Below are 18344 nucleotides of genomic sequence, written 5' to 3'. Positions count from 1 at the left end.
GATGAGTGTGTGTGGGGAGTGAAAAGTGTGTATGTGGATGTCGCTTGCCAGCTTTCTGAGTGTCGATCGTAGATCTGGCAAATCCACCGCACCGTTTCTCATTGGAATTAAATGTGTTCCAAGTGGTGCCGTTGCTAGCCCCTCAATGATTGCTGAATTGGTCCAGATGGGGCACTAGTTTTGCTGTCGCGGAAGTCCACAAATCCTGCCCCGGCGTCAACACTTAGTGTCAGGAATGGAAAATCCTGCCCACGATCTTTTGAGCAAGGATTCCATTCTGGGATTTTTCTGCCCAGTTATAATATCACCTGGGATCCCAACAAAGGCTATAAACTAATAGCTGGAAAATGGGATTTGATCAGACTTTTTCCTCAACTGCTTAAACTCTGTTTAAGACAATGGGTTTTGTGTGAGGTAAAATCTTGCGAAAGGGTTGAATTCTGTGCTCTAATCCTTGCTGTTTCAATGAATGTTTGGCGGGTGCAGCGTATCTCAGGAAGTGAGGCCATCTAAATTCCACATGTGACATAATGGAGTTCTGAGATTGTCCATTCATTGAGGAATCTAATAGGTCCTTGGTCGGACTTTCTTTTTAAAAAATGTTGCAGGAGAGTGGGGTGTGGGTGGAGATTTTTGATGATAATCTTTCTTAGTGTCACAAGTAGGGTTACATTAACACTGCAATGGAGTTTGTGTACACTGAGGGAGAATTCAGCATGTCCAATTAACCTAACAGCATGTCTTTCGGGACTTGTGGGAGGAAATCGGAGCACCCAGAGGAAACCCATGCAGATTAGGGGAGAACGTGCAGACACCACATAGATAGTGACATAAGCCGGGTATCAAACCTGTGATCCTGGCGCTGTGAAGCAGCAATGCTACCCACTGTGCCTCCTTACCACCCCAAACAAGTGCTCACAAAATAATTGGTGCAATGCTAGTTTGAAATTTTCCTTCCCACACGCATCTCACCCATCTGGGGCAGGTGTGGAATGGCCACTTTTGAATGGCCTAGTCGCCCTTTAACGAGGAGGGTTGGAAATGATGGAATTAGTGCAGAGCAAAAATATACATCAGCCGTGAAAACTACCACAGTTCAGATAGCAAAATAGAAATCAGATACTGAAGGAGCCCACATTTCTCAGAAGCCACAAGCAACTGCAATAAAAATTCAGACCAAACCTGCTTCCTGTTTCCTTGAATACAGCTAAAGATGCTTTCAAGAAAGTGCAAAATGAAGAACCCTCTGCTTCTGCTACACATATTCGGCAGATAAGGGCCGGAATTCTCCGCCACCCGGGAATCAGCGGGAACGGGAATCATGCCCCGCCGATCGGCGTGCCCCCCGCGCCGATCGGCGTGCCCCCCGCAGCGATTCTCCGGCCCGCGATGGGCCGAAGTCCCGCTGCTGAGAGGCCTCTCCCGCCGACGTGGTTTAAACCACCTCTGGTGCTAGCGGGATTGGCGGCGCGAGCGGGCCCCCGGGGTCCTGGGGGGGGGGGGGGGGGGCGCGAGGCGATCGAACCCCGGGAGGTGCCCCCACGGTGGCCTGGCCCGCGATCGGGGCCTACCGATCGGCGGGCGGGCCAGTGCCGTGGGGGCACTCTTTCTTCCACCGCCGCCACGGCCTCCACCATGGCGGAGGCAGAAGAGACCCCCCCTACCGCGCATGCGCCGTTGGTGACATGAGCAGCCACTGATGCACTGGCGCATGCGCGGACTGGCGAATGCCTTTCGGCCAGTCCTGCGCCGGTGGCGTAGCGCCAAAAGCCGTTGGCGCCTGCTTTGGCGCCAGTCACGTAGCGGAAACCACTCCGGCGCGGGCCTAGCCCCTAAAGGTGCGGAGAATTCCGCACCTTTGGGGAGGCCCGATGCCAGAGTGGTTGGCGCCACTCCGCTACGCCGAGACCCCCCGCCCCGCCGGGTAGGGGAGAATCCCGGCCAAGATTAGAGGGTGCCCCATAAGTTTGCCAATTGCGCTTGGACATATTCCTGGAGGTTTCATCACATGATCTCCTTGCCCCGCCCCCTACTCGTCCCATTAGTCACCTGACCCATCCATCTTTATGGTTCCCCACGTCAGTCGGAAAGCAAACAGGCTCGTCTTTACCGGATTGGATGATTTTTGACTGACAGTCAAATGGTCAATTTTCCTATCTCTCATAGAATTATGAGTAATAACAAAGTATTTTTTTAAACTATAAACCTTATTCTTAATAGCCCCACGATTTGTCTCCGAGTTTCTCACGATTCCTGAGGATGAATCTTCAATCCCCGGTCACTTCAGGGCAATCGCGGAGGATTGGCATCCCTTACCGGCAGTGGCAATGCAAGCAGAGGCAGAAGTGGCGGCGGGGGGGGGGGGGGGGGGGGGGGGGGGGGGGGGGGGATTGTGGCACAGTGGTTAGCACTGCTGCCTCACGGCACCGAGGGCCTGGCCCAGGGTCAGTGTTCATGTAGAGTTTGCACATTCTCGCTGTGTCTGCGTGGGTCTCACACCCCCAACCCAAAGATGTGCAGAATAGTTGGATTGGCTACGCTAAATTGCTCCTTAATTGGAAGAAAGAAAATGGCATGTGGGGTTTTAACTGGATCTTCTGACCCAGTGACATTTATTAACGAGATCCCACCTGTTGCCAGCAGAAGCATTTGGCTGCTTTCAATCACGATCCTCCCAAAACATCAGAATGCGTGAGGAACCAATGGGACGTTGCTGCTTTGATTTGATTGCCATTTTGATCCCACTACAACCCCATATTAACAAGGGCAGGAACGGGCCAGAGTGCGCCATTGTTAATACTCCAAATGAGATACCTCTCGCCTGATTTCGCCTCGTCCTGCCAGCATGTCCTCCCTCTCTCGTATGCTTAGATGCTGCAGGCACAAGCAAGCTACATGGAAATGATCTCTCATGTTAAATGTATGGCGAACAGAGTTCAACTAGATTCCGTGATGGAGCTGCCAGAATTCTCAATGAATCCTAACATCGGAAAGAATTTGTGTGAGTGGGAGGGGTGGGGGGTGGAGGGCCCGGGGGGGGGGGGGGGGGGGGGGGGGGGGGTGATATCCTATGCAGACCAAGTGTATAGCGTTTAGCTAGCTGGATAACTCTGAGTTTAAGTATTGCTGCAGTTGCACATGCAGGAAAGTGATAGTTATTCCATGCCTCTGCCGACAATCCTTACAGAATACAAGATGGAGGTGAGCTTATTGCAGAGTTCCCTATCTCTCTTACACACGGTTGGACAATGGTTAGCACTGCTGCCTCACAGCACCAGGGACCTGGGTTCATTTCCGGCCTTGTCTGTGTGGAGTTTGCACTTTCTCCCCATGTCTGGGTGGGTTTCCTCTGGGTGCTCCGGTTTCCTCCCACAGTCCAAAGATATGCAGGTTAGATGGATTGGCCATGCTAAATTGCCCCTTAGTGTCCTCAGATGTGCAGGTTAGGTGGGTTTATGGGGATAGGGTGGGGGATTGGGCCTAGGTAGAGTGATCTTTTGGAGGGTCAGTGCAAACTTCAAGGGCTGAATGGCCTTCTGCATTGTAGGGATTCTATTTTAAAAAATCATAGGCTCATAGTGGGCCCAGTTAAACCTTTGGATCATTGTTAGCACTGCAAATCCCCCGAGTCGGAGTTTGATTGTCAGAGGCTCAGCATTGATGGTTCTGATAATGGTCAGGGTGAGGTGAATCAATCTTTTCTTATAACCATCAGTATCCAGTTCGCAAATATAAGATTGCACAAGTTTCATCATTTTATTAAACATATGTTACAGTCTTGGAAGCAATGGTGCGAGAGAAAAGGAGCTAGGGAAGATGAGAAAGCTCATTTAAGCGATGTTAGGATGAATTACACATCTGCGATAGAACCGCCAATGGTGATATCCTACTCGACCACCCACTCCATTGGAAAGGCCAAATGAACCGTGAAGAAACAAAGTGTACATCGTTTATTGCAATTTTCCGGGACATGTCTAAAACTCTTGTCACAGTTGGAGAGAACAGCGGGGTGAGCACCCAAAGGAAACCCACGCAGGCGCAGGGAGAAAGTGCAAACTCCACATAGTCACTCAAGCTGGAAATAAACCCAGGTCCCTGGCACTGAGACAGCAGTGTTAACCCCGCCATTAGGAGTATTTTGAACTTCCCAAATTCCCTTCACTATATAGAACGTATTCATTCTCATGAAAACTGTTGGCAGAATAAAGCTGACCTGACAAAATCTCCAATATCAGTCTCCTTCACGCCTGAGCTCATTAAGCCAGGTGATGAAAATAAATTCTCTAAGACAAAGACACTGATCGAAAGAAACTACAGAAAGTCGTGAACACAGCCCAGTCCATCACGCAAACCCGCCTTCCATCCATTGACTCTGCCTACCCCTCCCACTGCCTTGGAAAAGCGGGCAGCATAATCAAAGACCCCTCCTATACGGGTTATTCACTCTACCAACTTCTTCCATTGGGCAAGAGATATAAAAGTCTGAGAACACGCATTAACAGTTTCAAAAATAGCTTCTTCCTCGCTGTTACCAGATTCCGGAATGACCCTCTTATGGACTGATCTGATCTCTTCACATATCTCTTCTGAGTGGTACTACACTCCATATGCTTCAACAGATGCCTGTGTCTAGGTATTTACATTGTGTATTTATGCATGTCCTATGTTTTTTCATGTATGTAACAATTTGTCTGGATTGTACGCAGAACAATACTTTTCACTATACCTCGTTACACATGACAATAAATCCAATCCAATGGCAGTCCTATCACAGATGTGTAATTCATCCTAACATCGCTTAAATGAGCTTTCTCATCTTACTTAGCTCATTTTCCCTCGCACCATTGCTTCCAAGACTGTACCATATGTTTAATAAAATGGTGAAGCTTGTGCAATCTTATATTTGCGAACTGGATACTGATGGTTATAAGAAAAGATCGATTCACCTCACCCTGACCATTATCCGAACCATCAATGCTGAGCTTCTGACAATCAAAATCTGAGCTTGGGGGATTGGCAGCGCTAACAATGATTCAAAGGTTTAACTGGACCCACTATCAGCCTATGTTTTTTTTAGTAGAATCCCTACAATGCAGAAGGCCATTCGGCCCTTGACGTTTGCACTGAGCCTCCAAAAGATCACTCTACCTAGGCCCAAACCCCACCCTATCCCCATAAACCCACCTAACCTGCACATCTGAGGACACTAAGGGGCAATTTAGCATGGCCAATCCATCTAACCTTTGGACTGTGGGAGGAAACCGGAGCACCCAGAGGAAACCCACGCAGACTTGGGGAGAAAGAGCAAACTCCACACAGACAGTCACCCAAGGCCGGAAATGAACCCAGGTCCCTGGTCCTGTGAGGCAGTAGTGCTAACCATTGTCCCACCGTGTGTAAGAGAGATAGGGAACTCTGCAATACGCTCAGCTCCACCTTGTATTCTGCAAGGATTGTCGGCAGAAGCATGGAAAAACTATCACTTTCCTGCATGTGCAGCTGCAGCAATACTTAAACTCAGAGTTATCCAGCTAGCTAAAAGCTATACACTTGATCTGCATCCCCGCCACAACCTGCGCCAGGAATGCAATTTGGCTGCATTATGTGGGATCTGCATGGTGTGCCTCAGCAAGTCATGAGGGACAGCACCTTTCAGCCCCACAACTTTTATTAACAGGAAGGACAAGAGACACAACATCATGGGAAGACTGTCACCCAAAATAGTAGCTTTTTTGTCTCTGTGCCCAAGGTTCCAAGTTCAAATCCCATCCCAAGTCTTGATACATTTGCAACGTGGCCAAGCAGGTTGAACATCAATTTGGAAATCCTTCAATACAAGCCAATTTCAGGCGCTGAGAGTGGGTGCGATTCCTGGTTAGCTATGTGGTGGAAAAAAATTGGAATCTCTGTCATCAACATCCATAGCTCCAGACCACAACATGTATGTAAAAAATACATATTGCCACAGGAACACGGACTCCCTGTCTGAACTACAACACACCACCACCACAGGCTCCTATTTAAATCATACACCATTCCGACTTAGACAGAATATCCCATCCCTTCATTGTCTTTGGATCAATATTCCAGAATTGCCAATGTAACATCATTGTGAGTGCACATTTAGCACAGCATTCTTCTTACCATTGTGAACTTCAACCTCAACACAGGTGACGAGTGATACCCTCCACCCACAAAATTGTCAGTGAAGTTTCTTTCATCAAAGTTTTTTTTACCTGTCATAATATCTCCTCATTTGGCCGTCCGTGAGGTGTTCCCTTTGTAAAGAGCTCCTCCTGCCTTCTGGTCAACATCTCTTGCAGTTCACCTTGCACCTCATTTATGATCCTTTATCTACTGTAAACAGTCTGCTTCTATCCACACTGATTCATTTTTTCATAATTTTCAATAATCCTATCATGTCAGACGTCACACTGTAATTTGTGCTGTTCTAATGAGTAAGAGCTAAGTTTTAAAGCCTGTGCATTTCCACATGCTAGTGAGTATCTAGGTGAATCCATGGATTACCCTCTCTAAACTCTCTTCAACATAAGGAGTCTGAGACTGCACGCAATCCACAAAGTGAGGTCTAAGCTTGCTTTTACTTAGGCTCCGCATTATCTCTGGGCTGAAGTTTAGCTTTAAAATAACTGGTTTGCAAGACACTTTTCCATTGTAGCGCAGACCCTTTCAGTCATTAAACCCTGACATATCTCTTGAACTAGTGGGTATCCCATGTAGGTAACCCAACTCAAAGGATTCAAGTTGCAATTTAGAGCAGATCTGTCTTTTCCTTCAGCTAATATCAAGAGAAATCACTCTTAACATTCTGGGGATTACCATTGACCAAAGAATTGTCTAGGACAGATATAAAAACTGACTTTTACTAAGTCTCATTGTACCCAGTGTAACATGAAACTCCGGGTGAATGGCAGTTGAATTATTTAACATGCTGCATTAATATTTTAGCAACAAGCCCCAGACAGAAGCTACGACATCAGTTTCCTGGTTTACAAACTTGTTTCCACCTGGGATGAATTCCCCACTACCAACATCTTGAGTGTTACCACTGCCCAATAACTGAACCAGCCATATAAATATGGTGGCTACAAGAACAGGTCGGAGGTGAGGAATGCTGTGGTGAGTAATTCAGCTTCTGACTCCCCAAAGACTGACCACAATCTACAAGGCACAAGTCAGGAGTGTGATGGAATACTCAATCACATCCAACTTGGGCTGGTTTAGCTCACTTGGCTAAATCGCTGGCTTTTAAAGCAGACCAAGCAGGCCAGCAGCACGGTTCGATTCCCGTAACAGCCTCCCCGGACAGGCACCGGAATGTGGCGACTAGGGACTTTTCACAGTAACTTTATTGAAGCCTACTCGTGACAATAAGCGATTTTCATTCATTTCACTTGCCTGGATGGGTGCGGCTCCAACAGCACTCATGAAGCTCAACACCAACCAGGGAAAAGCCATTTGATTGACACCCCATCCACCACCTTAAACATTCATTCCCTCCACCACCGACACACCGGGTGTGCCATCAATAGGATGCACTGCAGCAACTCACCAAAGCTCCTTTAACAGTGCTTTGCAAATCCATATCCTCTACCACCAACTTGGTACAGTGGTTAGCACTGCTGCCTCACAGCCCCAGGGACCTGACTTCGATTCTTACCTTGGGTCACTGTCTGTGTGGAATTTGTATGTTCTCCCAGTGCCTGTGTGGGATTTCTCTGGGTTCTCCAGTTTCCTCCCACAGTCCAAAGATGTGCGGGTTAGATGGATTTGCTGGGATAAATTGCCAGGGATATGCTGGTTAGGTTATGGGGTTATGGGGATAGGGCGGGATGACAATTAGTGGACATGGGTAGAATGCTCTTTTGAAGGATCGGTACAGACTCAGTGGGCCAAATGGCCTCCTTCTGCACCGTAGGGATTCTACCAGGTGCACCGAAAGTCTGCCACTGCCTGCAAGTTCCCCTCCAAGCCACTCACCATCCTGACTTGGAAACCACTGTTCCTTGCTGGGTCATAAAATCCTGGAACTACCTCCCCCACCCCCCCCCCCCCCCCCCCCCCCACCCCCTTCCCCCAATGCCCCTAACAGCTCAGATACATGAACTGCAGCGGTTCAAGGAGGCGGCTCAACGTCACCATCTGAAGGGCAACTGGGGATGGGCAATAAATGCTGGGCCGAGCCATCGGAGCCCACACCCCATGAATGAACACAAGGAATAAAATACGTTTTAGCAATTTTGCAACTCAAGCGTTCGGGGTTAACTGAGTCCTGGGCTGCCAATGCCAGTTTGGTAAAGACAACGATCATGATGGCAGCTTTGGAAGCATGCTGCAACGGTGCCAGGTTATTTGGGGAAAGGGACGCCAGCAGCCCTGGGCGGGGTGAATTGGGCATGTGCCATTGTTGGTGGCACCTTGCAGCCTCCGCCAGCTCCAGCCCTCCGCAGCGCTGGACACAGCAGCGAGTCGACCAAACCTGATCGGGGCCCCCCTCCGCGGGTGATCGACAGCGGCTCCGGCCAATCAGCCGAGCCCCTCTGCCTCCTCGCGGGCGGCCCGGCCAATCGGAGCAGGGGGGCGGGGGCTCGTGCCGCACTTCCGCAGTCAGGTGTGGTTGGCCCGTGCAGCTTTCAGCACCAGGCTGCTGTCCAGTGTGGCCAGTCAGTGACAACACTGGCCCCTGGATCAATCTGCAGTGATTGAAAGAGGCAAACTCCAGCAAATTCTCCCTTTAACTGCATCAGTAACTGTGCCGGAGGCGCTGCATTTCTGTAACTTAATTCCAGTGCAGTGTTGACATTGCTATGTGTGTGTTTCTTTAACTTGTCATTGTTCAGCACAGGTTAGAAAAAAAAGATATGCTGCAAGGACCTTCCCTTCATCCCCCCCCCCCCCCCCCCCCCCCGCACCCGTGCTAAATCTGATTTGCAAAAGGGACATAAATGGAGGGAGGGGGGAGGTGCAAGCTGAAAATCCGTGTCTGTCAATGCACAGAATGTAAAGGAAGTAGAAAATGCTAGAAATAATAATCTTACTGCAACAAAATTACTGGGGAAAGCCCCTAGACGCCACACTCCGGCGCTTTTTCGGGCCCACTGAGGGAGAATTCAGAATGTCCAATTCACCTAACAGCACGTCTTTTGGGACTCGTGGGAGGAAACCGGAGCACCCAGAGGAAACCCACGCAGACACGGGGAGAACGTGCAGACTCCGCACAGACAGTGACCCAGGCCGGGAATCGAAACTGGTGCTGTGAAGCAACAGGGCTAACCACTGTGCTACCATGCCGCCCTGGTCAAGCAGCATCGTAACCGATGAAGGGCCACTGGCCCTAAGCTATCAACATTGTTTCTCTCTCCGCAGATGCCACCCCAACCAGCATTTTCTGTTTTCATCTCGGATCCCAGCATCCTGAAGTGGAGTAGCTGGTTTCAGCAACACAACCCTGGGTGAAATCAGTACAGAGGGTGGCAGCAGCACAGGCGTAAGCTACAGCGGGCGCTAATCAAGCTTCCACGCTCTTTAATGCTGGTTTAAAAATCGGCAGCAGCTGGAATTTTGGGCACAAAACTGACATCCCAACCCCAGACCGAGATAATGACAACAATGAGTTTCGACTCATTGTGACTGTGTCTGCTTGAGACTGAGCTTGTCTTCTTGGACACATAAGCAGTAGTAGGCATGTTTTGAAAGTACTTTTGCATGTTAACAAATAATTTACTGAGAAACTGACTCGTGTGCACCAATCAAACTAGCAAGTGGTTTAGCATACTTTTTAAGCCATTTTTGATGATTTAACGTTAAGTCATTCATTTACACTTACCAAAAATGCTTTTTTTTGCATGGAACCTGTTTGTAGCTCTGTTAACAATACTGCATCAGGTTGCCCCTCTTAATTGCATCCAAGAATATATTTAATATCAAAGAAAAAATAAATTATTAATTTTCATTATACTGGCTGCTTATGTTGGTTCATGGAAGGCCTCCTATACACTGTAAATCCTAATTCTATGGACAAACAATCCAAGGCCCCTTTGTTCCTCGGAACTCCCCAGTGTCAGACTATTCATTGAATACCTCCTTGTCACATTACTCCTTCCAAAGTGTATCCCCTCACACTTTTCAAGGTTAAATTCCATCTGGCACTTTCCTGCCCATTTGACCATCCCGTCTGTACCTTCCTGTAGCCCAAGACACTCAGCCTCTCTGTTAACCACCCGGCCAATCATTGTGTCATCTGCAAATTTACTGATCCTACCCCTGCCCCCCACGTAATCCTCTATTTATGTAAATGACAAACAATAGAGGACCCAGTAGAGATCCCTGTGGTATGCCGCTGGTCACTGGCTTCCAATCACCAAAGCAGCCATTGGTCATCAATGTTAGCAGAAACTAGAACTGTAACCTAACCAACAAAGTTTCAACTAGAATATTTGCCCCATTTCTTGATTCCTCCTAAAGTGGAAAGTCTCCTTGTCCTCCTCCCACTCACCACAATAGAAAATTGTATCATCATAATTACTGAAAGGTGACTGTACCTGGGCATAAGTATAAAAGCAGCATAGGGAAGGAAGAGGTACTGGAGACAATATTCCAGTTTGAAGGCATCAGGATTTAATAACGTGGTACAAACAGAACCCTTCGGCTTAGCCAGAGCAAGGTGTCAGTCTGGTTCCTGAGTGTTTATTACAGGACCACAGTACAGTGTAAAGGGGAGGTGGTGGCATAGTGATATTGTCACTGGGCTAATATTCGAGAGACCCAGCATAATGCTCTGGGTGCCCAAGTTCAAATCCCACCACTGGAATTAAAAGTCTAATGATGACTATGAAACCATTGTTGCAAAAACCCATCTGGTTCACCTACGTCCTTTAGGGAAGGAAATCTGCCTGGTTTGGCCTACATGTTATTTCAGATCCAGATCTAAAAAAGAAAATGGCTTCGCAAGCCACTCAGTTGAAGGGCAATTCGGGATGGGCAATAAATGCTGGCCCACATCCGATAAATAAATTGAGAATGAAATTAGAGCATGAGCCAAAGAGACATGTATTAATGGTAACTTGCATTTACATTGCTTTTAAAAATGTAACAGCCATTATTTGGTAAATATACTATTAGGATTGGTGTAAAAAAGCTTGGTTGAAGAGATGGATTTTGAAGAGGGTATTAAAGGAGAAGAGGTAGCTGGAGAGATAGAGCAATGTAGGGTGGGAGTTGTCAATTATTATCAATGGTTCCCATTGTGAGAGATTTCGATTGTCCAAAATTAGATTGGTATGGGTGAAATGTTGGTGATGAGTAAGGGAAGGATTGTTTTGCAGTGTGTTCTGGATTGCGTTTTCACTCAATATTGAGAAAGTAGAAAGCATTGTTTGATGTGTTGTGTTATAGGTAATAGGGTGGCCTGAGGTGACCAAAAGCAGTGAAAACTTTGAAAAGCGGAGCCCACCATATCTTTAGGTTTAGTGCAAGGATGGTAGAGAAACTAGTGAAGTCAATAAAAAGTGAGAGTCAGAGAGGTAAACTTCACTGAGATGAAAAGACAACTTTGGTCTGATTAAATTAAAGGAACAATGACAAATGGGACCATGGATCAGCAATTGGAAATACAGAAATTTTTAAACAAGAGATGGACAGAAAAATGTCATTCCAATAATGGATAAAATAAATTAGGTCAAAATTGAAAGTAAAATGAGTCATGCAGTGCATACAGGGCAGATGGTAACAATGAAAGACGCAACACTGATAAACAGTGGAGAAAAAAACGATAGAGATTAGAAATGGTGAGCGAGTACAAGTGAAAATTAATGCAGCAAGATGGGTATTAGAAATGGTGAATGAATGTGAGTAAAAATGAGTGAAATAAGGTTGTTTTACAAATACATTAAGAGGCTTGTCAAGATTGAGGAAGAGAGGAGAAGAAATGAAGGAATCAGCTTTTATGGGAGTGAATGATATCGACCCTAAATAATTCTGGGGCCACAGGTTTCAAGGAGGACCTTGAGATTGTAAAACCACTAGAGGTAAATGTTGGAGAATTAATTTTGTGGAAGAACGTTGTGTGCTTTGTTTTCAGTTTAATTATTGTTTTTTCTGTACAACATGTTGCATTTATTTCACATATCAGAAAGGCGAGAAGGCGGCAACATTATCAGACAACATTTAACAACAAACCACATGAGAAGATATTAGGACAGGTAAGAAAGAAAGAAAATCTTGCATTTATATAGCACCTTTCCCTGCCTCAGAATATCCCAAAGTGTTTCACAGCCAGTAAAATACGTTTGAAATGTGGTTACTGTGGGAACGGAGGAATCACAGTAGTCAGTTTGAATACAGCTAACCCACACAAACTGCAATGTGATAAAGACCAGATAATCAATTATCATTTTGATGGAAGGAGAGGTTTTGGTCAGGATACTAGCAATACACCCCTACGGTTCTTCAAAATACTACCACCTGAGATGCCAGACCAGGATTTGATATTGCACCAAAAGATAGGCCGCCAAGAGTACAGCAGAGCCCTTGGAGAATATAGAATGTGGATAGCACAATTGCTTCACAGCTCCAGGGTCCCAGGTTCGATTCCGGCTTGGGCCACTGTCTGTGTGGAGTCTGCACATCCTCCCCGTGTGTGCGTGGGTTTCCTCCGGGTGCTCCGGTTTCCTCCTACAGTCCAAAGATGTGCAGGTTAGGTAGATTGGCCATGATAAATTGCCCTTAGTGTCCAAAATTGACCTGACTGTTGGGTGGGGTTACTGTGTTATGGAGATAGGGTGGAGGTGTTGACCTTGGGAAGGGAAAGTTAATGCAACAAGATGGGTATTAGAAATTGAGAACAGGCCCTTCAGCCCACGATGTTGTGCCGAACTTTTGTCCTAGATTAAGAACAAATTAATCTAGACCCCATCATTCTACCATAATCCATGTAACTATCCAATAGCCACTTGAAGGTCCCTAATGTTTCCAACTCAACTAATTCCACAGGCAGTGCATTCCATGCCCCCACTACTCTCTGGGTAAAGAACCTACCTCTGACATCCCCCCTACATCTTCCACCATTCACCTTAAATTTATGTTCCCTTGTAATGGTTTGTTCCACCCGGGGAAAAAGTATCTGACTGTCTACTCTATTTATTCCCCTGATAATCGTATAAACCACTATCAAGTCGCCCCTCATCCTTCTCCGTTCTAATGAGAAAAGGCCGAGCACCCTCAACCTTTCCTCGTAAGACCTGGGGCGTGATTCTCCGCCCCCCACGACGGGTCAGAGAATAGCGGGAGGGCCTTCCTGACATTTTTCCTGACCTCCCGCTAGTCTCCCCCCCCCCCCCCCCCACGGCCACCCCACGACACGAATCGCTGCTCGCCGTCTTTTTACAGCGAGCAGCGATTCTCCCCTAGCCGATGGGCCGAGTTCCCAGGCTTTTACGGCCGTTTTCACGAACTCCAACACACCTGCTCTCACCGTTCCTGAAAACGGCCGCCAAGTGCCGTTCTCGAGAACCATGGCACCGATTGGCACGGCCGTGCCAAGGGTGGCATGGGCCCGTGATCGGTGGCCCCCGATCGCGGGCAGCGGGTCCGAACCCCACGCACTCTTTGTTCCTCCGCCGCCCCGCTGGATCAGTCCGCGAGGTGGCTGAGGGGCATAACGGCCTGCGCATGCGCGGGTTGACGCATATGCGTGATGACGTCATCCGCGCATGCGCGGGTTGGAGCCGTCCAATCCGCGCATGCGCGGCTGACGTCATCGTGCGCGTCAGCCACCGTTACCCTTGGCGTGCGGGCTTAGCGAAGTTCGCTAAGCCTGCGATGCCGAGGTTCACGGGGCCCCACTGCTAGCCCCGACCGGGGAGCAGAATCGGGTCCCGGGAGGGGCGTGGAGGCTGCCGTGAAACACGGCCAGTTTCACGGCAGCCTTCACGACTCTCCGCATTTGCGGAGAATCGCGCCCCTAGTCTGCATTCCAGGCAACAGCCTGATGAATCTCCTTTGCACCTTTTCCAAAGCTTCCACATCCTTTCTAAAATGAGGCGACCAGAACTGAGAGTTAGCCTTGAGACGGGAATTTCAATTCCAGCCCGCAGCCAGAATTGCTGCTTTTGGGATCGGAAAATCCAGAGAGCAGCCAAAAGGCTGTTGAGTTGATTTTTGTGCTCAGGACCTGTTCATGAATCTCACATAATAATTATAATCTTTATTGTCACAAGTAAGCTTACGAACTTACTGTGAAAAGCACCCAGTCGCCACATTCCGGCACCTGTTCGGTGCACAGAGGGAGAATTTTAAATGTCCAAATTACCTAACAGCACGTCTTTCGGAACTTGTGGGAGGAAACCGGAGCACCCTGAGGAAACACAGGGAGAACATGCCGACTCCACACAGACAGTGAACCAAGCCGGGAATCGAACCTGGGACCCGAAGTCAGAGCGGACAGGTGCAGAGGTGAAACGCGCCTTTGCCTGCGATCAGTTTGTTAACACAATATTGAGCTGGGTAGCCAATAAAGCACTGCCCAGTGTGTTATCATAGAATTTACTGAGCAGCAGGAGGCCATTCGACCCATCGAGTCTGCACCGGCCTTTGGAAAGAGCACCTTACTTAATCCCACACCTCCACCCTATCCCCAGAACCCAGTAACCCCACCTAACCTTCTGGACACTAAGGGGTAATTTAGTATGGCCAATCCACCGAACCTGAAATGAAAATCGTTTATTGTCACAAGTAGGCTTCAAATGAAGTTACTGTGAAAAGCCCCTAGTCGCCACATTCCGGTGCCTGTTCGGGGAGGCTGGTACGGGAACTGAAGCCATGCTGCTGGCCTCGTTCTGCTTTACAAGCCAGCTGTTTAGCCCACTGTGCTAAACAAGCCCGCACACCTTTGGACTGTGGAAGGAAACTGGAGCACCCAGAGGAAACCCACGCAGACACGGGAGAATGTAGACTCCGCACAGACAGTCAGCTAATGCTGGAATTGAACAAGGCACCCTGGAGCTGCGAAGCAGCATTTCTCACCATTGTGCCAGCGTGCCGGTTCACTTTCGTTTGGGAGTCAGTGTGGGTGGAGGCAGGAATCCGCCGGATGTCAGGTCCAATGCAGACAGAGCGTGGAGGTGGGGAGGGGGTAGGCAGTTTAGAAGGAGAGGAGGCAGTTCCTTGAAGAATGTGGGAATTTTGTGGCAGACTATGTAACTGAAGACTGTTCTGTGTGGGAGAGTGTGACTGAAGACGGCTCTGTGTAGTAGCTGTGTGACTGAAGACTGCTCTGTGTGGGAATGTGTGACTGAAGACAGCTCTGTGTGGGAATGTGTGACTGAAGACAGCTGTGTAGTAGCTGTGTGACTGAAGACTGCTCTGTGTGGGAATGTGTGACTGAAGACAGCTCTGTGTGGGAATGTGTGACTGAAGACAGCTCTGTGTAGTAGCTGTGTGACTGACAACTGCTCTGTGTGGGGTCTGTGTGACTGAAGACGGCTCTGTGTGGGAGAGTGTGACTGAAGACAGCTCTGTGTAGTAGCTGTGTGACTGAAGACAGCTCTGTGTAGTAGCTGTGTGACTGAAGACTGCTCTGTGTGGGAATGTGTGACTGAAGACAGCTCTGTGTAGTAGCTGTGTGACTGAAGACTGCTCTGTGTGGGAATGTGTGACTGAAGACAGCTCTGTGTGGGAATGTCTGACTGAAGACAGCTCTGTGTAGTAGCTGTGTGACTGAAGACTGCTCTGTGTGGGAATGTGTGACTGAAGACTGTTTGATGTGGGAATGTGTGACTGAAGACAGCTCTGTGTAGTAGCTGTGTGACTGAAGACTGCTCTGTGTGGGAATGTGTGACTGAAGACTGTTCGATGTGGGAATGTGTGACTGAAGACAGCTCTGTGTAGTAGCTGTGTGACTGAAGACAGCTCTGTGTAGTAGCTGTGTGACTGAAGACAGCTCTGTGTAGTAGCTGTGTGACTGAAGACAGCTCTGTGTAGTAGCTGTGTGACTGAAGACTGCTCTGAGGGAGCTGTGTGACGGGAGACTGCTCTGTGTGGGAATGTGTGACTGAAGACAGCTCTGTGTAGTAGCTGTGTGACTGAAGACGGCTCTGTGTAGTAGCTGTGTGACTGGAGACTGCTCTGTGTGGGGTCTGTGTGACTGGAGACTGCTCTGTGTATGGTCTGTGTGATTGAAGACGGCTCTGTGTGGGAATGTGTGACTGAAGACAGCTCTGTGTAGTATCTGTGTGACTGAAGACGGCTCTGTGTAGTAGCTGTGTGACTGAAGACGGCTCTGTGTAGTAGCTGTGTGACTGGAGACTGCTCTGTGTGGGGTCTGTGTGACTGGAGACTGCTCTGTGTATGGTCTGTGTGATTGAAGACGGCTCTGTGTGGGAATGTGTGACTGACGACTGCTCTGTGTGGGTCTGTGTGACTGACGACTGCTCTGTGTGGGGTCTCTGTGATTGAAGTCGGCTCTGTGTGGGAGCTGTGTGACTGAATATTGCTCTGTGTGGGGTCTGTGTGACTGACGACTGCTCTGTGTGGGAGCTGTGTGACTGACAACTGCTCTGTGTGGGGTCTGTGCGATTGAAGACGGCTCTGTGTGGGAGCTGTGTGACTGACAACTGCTCTGTGTGGGGTCTGTGTGATTGAAGACGGCTCTGTGTGGGAGCTGTGTGACTGAATATTGCTCTGTGTGGGGTCTGTGTGACTGACAACTGCTCTGTGTGGGGTCTGTGTGATTGAAGACGGCTCTGTGTGGGAGCTGTGTGACTGAATATTGCTCTGTGTGGGGTCTGTGTGACTGACAACTGCTCTGTGTGGGGTCTGTGTGATTGAAGACGGCTCTGTGTGGGAGTGTGTGACTGAAGACTACTCTGTGTGGGAGCTGTGTGACTGAAGACATCTCTGTGTGGGAGTGTGAGACTGAAGACAGCTCTGTGTGGGCTCTGTGTATTGCTCTGGGTGGGAACTCTGTGCCTGAAGACTGCTCTGTGTGGGAGTGTGTGACTGAAGACGGCTCTGTGTGGGAGCTGTGAGACTGAAGACTGCTCTGAGTGGGCTCTGTGTGACTGAATATTGCTCTGGGTGGGAGCTCTGTGCCTGAAGACAGCTCTGTGTGGGGTCTATGTGGACAATTGGAATTACTCATAGAAACATACATAATACTTAAAGGGTTCAAGGGGGTAAACACAGGAAGGGTTTTCTTGTAGTGGGTGGAGGATCGAGGATCGGGGACACACTCTCAGAATGTGCGGAAGGTCGTTTAGGACTGTGATGAGGAAGAATTTCTTCATTCAAGGGGTGGTGAATCTTTGGAATCCTCTATCCCAGAGGGCTGTGGAGGCTCCATCATGGAGCGTGTCCAAGACATGTTCAACAACTGAGTGCGGGAAAGTAGTTGTGACAATCCACACTGCTGCCTCACAGCTGCCGGGACCCGGGTTCGACTCCGACCTCGGGTGACTGTGTGGAGTTTACATTTCTTCCCCGTCTGCGTGGGTTTCCTCCGGGTGCTCCGGTTTCTTCCCACAGTCCAAAGATGTGCAGGTTAGGTGCTTTGGCCATGCTAAAGTAGTCCTAGGTGGAGTTACGGGGATAGTGTGGGTTCTGGGCTCAGGTAAGGTGCCCTTTCAGAGGGTCGGTGTAGATTTGATGACCTCCTTCTGAACTGTGGGGATTCCATGATTCTATAAGATGTACAGGGTCGGAGCAATCAGTCTCCCCATGAGCCTTGTTGAGTACGAGCTCCTTCGCTGAGAGGCAGGGAGCCCGTGGACAGGACTTTGCTATAAAAGTTGTCCGGACTTGGAACCGGCACCTTAGACCCGGCTGGGTACTGATTATTACTTTGCAATAAAACTAGTTTTTCTTTAACCACTCACTTCGGACCTCCCTGTGGTCACCAAAATGGTGTTGAAGGAGAAGGTAAGCCATGATCCCATTGGATGGCGGAGTGGGCTCGAAGGGCTGAATGGTCTACTCCTGCTCCTATTTCTTCTATGTCCAGCAGGATATAGTGGATGGAAACAATTCAGACGGTGTTTTAAGCAAGTGTTGAAGCAGATTGTGCAGCCACATGTGTTCCTACTATAAGCTGCCAACTTTTGTGTGTCACGAGTGGTATTCTTCACATATGCCATATGAGGAATCATCGTGCCACATTTAAAGCACAAAGAATAAATTACACTGTCACACTGGATCAAATTTTAACATTAGATGTACTAGTAATAGGGAAATATTCCTTATCCTTCTAACCATCTGTAAGCACGTCTAGATTCTTTTAAAAGAATTCACGATTTCAAGAATAAGAAGCAAAACATTGAAGATCCATTGTG

At 48.4% G+C, this 18344-nt stretch overlaps 1 long non-coding RNA gene across 1 annotated transcript in view; it reads left to right on the top strand.

Annotated features, from left to right (window-relative positions):
• Positions 1-18344, top strand: part of LOC119970708 — a 45836-nt gene that overhangs the window by 21496 nt on the left and 5996 nt on the right. The window contains exons 5-6 of the long non-coding RNA XR_005461663.1: positions 6970-7140; positions 12152-12221. This is a non-coding gene — a long non-coding RNA (uncharacterized LOC119970708). The remainder of the gene's footprint in view (positions 1-6969; positions 7141-12151; positions 12222-18344) is intronic.

The sequence above is a fragment of the Scyliorhinus canicula genome, chromosome 8, assembly GCF_902713615.1.
Source record: "Scyliorhinus canicula chromosome 8, sScyCan1.1, whole genome shotgun sequence".
In the NCBI taxonomy this organism is placed as follows: Eukaryota; Metazoa; Chordata; class Chondrichthyes; order Carcharhiniformes; family Scyliorhinidae; genus Scyliorhinus; species Scyliorhinus canicula.
Note: the sequence above shows the minus strand (reverse complement) of the source record. Positions and strands in the feature narration are given on the sequence as shown.